Here is a 2,500-nt window from a genome sequence, read left to right as displayed (position 1 = left end):
AAAACGTGTTTTGGAAGGAGGGTCTCTTGTAAACTGGTGTGACGAGGTGTAAACAAGAGGCTCTTTGCTACGACGACATGTGAAGGAAAAGAATATCAAAATGTTCTTAATTAAAGCACGCTAAAGGATGCGTAAAATAAAAATAAGGTTGAGCAATCATGATACACGTGAATATTTCGAAATTGTTGTTGCTTCCTCTAATAACCATGATTTTGCATATTTTGCATATGGTCGTGTTTCTGAAATTGTTCATGACTGTAACAATTAAATAAAGAGACTCACCTCGGTAGTTAATTGATCAGTAAGTAATCCCTTTCTTTGCGTGTCTGTGTGTATATGTTATATAAAATATAAATATAAAAATTATAATTAATATATTTATATAATATATTATACACACACACACAACACACACACACACACACACACACACACAATTAAAATATATATATATATATATATACATATATAATATATTATATATATATATAAAATATATATTATATAATATATAATATATATATTTGTTATGTATATATAAAATAATATATATAAATATATAATAAATATATATATGTGTGTAAATATATTTTATATTTATATACCTATATAAAAAATATATATATATATATAAAATATATATCATAACATACATATATATATATATATATATATATATTTTATTTAAAATATATAAATTAATATACATACATAATATAAAAATATAAATATATATATAAAATATTATAAACATATATAATTAAATAAATATATATATATATATATATATATATAAATAATATATGAAAATATGTGTGTAATGATAATTTTAACGTAAATCCCATCATCTTCCCATCAATAATTAATATAAATATTTATAAATATATATATATATATATAAATTTTATAAAATAGATATACATACATGTATAGATATACATACGTGTATACACACACATACAATAGAAATATATGTATATATTATAAAATTATATATATATATAATATATAATATATACAATATATATATATATATAAATATATATTTTATATAAAATATAAATAATATATATATAATAGATAGACAATAGTAGATAGATAGATTTCATCATTATATGTATATATGTATATATATAAATATATAATATATATATATAAATATATATATATATATATGTTATATATATTATATATATATGTAATATATAAAATATATTTTTATATTATTTATATATAATAATATATATATGTATATATATTCATATATTCATTTATCTATTCATAAAGACATGTATAAGTCGTATATTTATATTTGTCTTCTTTCAGACCTGAACTTACATGCTTTGAATCAAATGAATTAACATTATTTGATGTTGACATAAAAGCGTTTTAATGAAGATGAATTCCCTTTCTTTTTAATTGGCAATGCCTTGGCTAGTGTCAGGCCTGCTCTAAAACCCACACAATGCCTGGCAGGATAAACGCATCTGTCAGCCATAAAGCACAAGCTTCACTACATGCATGCAAATGGAAATAAGAACATATGATGCAAATACAAATGAACACGTATATCAAGCGAGAACCGGAAAATACCTGGAGTAGGTTATATGTGCACAGACACATACCCACTTGCTCTCTCTCCCTCTCTCTCATATACACATATAGGTAGTTAGTTTGGTAGATGAATAGATGAATAGACTGATATATAGACAGATAGATAGATTGGTTCATAAGCTGATAGGTAAAAGGATAAAGACAGATAGATAGATAGATAGATAGAGAAATAGAAATAAATAACTAGCTAGCTTGATAAAGAGATAGAGAGAAAGAGAGAAAAAGCGAGAGAGAGAGAGAGAGAGAGAGGAAAGAGAGAACAGAGCAGAAGAAAGAGAGAGAGAAGAGAGAGAGAAGAGCGAGAGAGATATATAATAGATAAAGAGAGAGACGATAGAAGAGAGAAAGAGAAGAAGAGAGACAGAGAGAGAGAGAGAGAGAGAGAGAGAGAGAAAGAGATGTAAAGAGAGAAAGGGGTGTAGAGAGAGAGAGAGAGAGAGAGAGAGAGAGAGAGAGAGAGAGAGAGAGAGAAAGAGAGAGAGAGAGAGAGAGAGAGAGAGAGAGAGAGAGAGAGAGAGAGAGAGAGAGAGAGAGAGAAAAGAGAGAGAGAGAGAAAGAGAGAGAGAGAGAGAGAGAGAGAGAGAGAGAGAGAGAGAGAGAGAGAGAAAGAGAGAGAGAATATTAGTATTACAAGTATAAACAACAGCGTGACTGAGTTAGGGTAAATGGGACACAGTAGACTCTATCTCACATTAAGGACTCCCTCTCACTAGATGACAAACACCAAAAGGAATAAAAGGAAATAGAGATGAACAAAAAAGAAAATACAAACAGAATAAGGATGAGACGAAATTGGTGCCATCAGCCCTCATGACGCCATGCGACTTCACAGTTACTTCGCTAACCGGTTACAAGCAACCCTTTATTTGTGTGACAATCTGACAAA

This window comes from Penaeus japonicus, unplaced genomic scaffold, assembly GCF_977035675.1.
Source record: "Penaeus japonicus unplaced genomic scaffold, GWHDUDI00000001_assembly GWHDUDI00000002, whole genome shotgun sequence".
Taxonomy (NCBI): domain Eukaryota; kingdom Metazoa; phylum Arthropoda; class Malacostraca; order Decapoda; family Penaeidae; genus Penaeus; species Penaeus japonicus.
The sequence above is the reverse complement of the archived record's forward strand: the minus strand, read 5'-3'. Positions refer to the sequence as shown.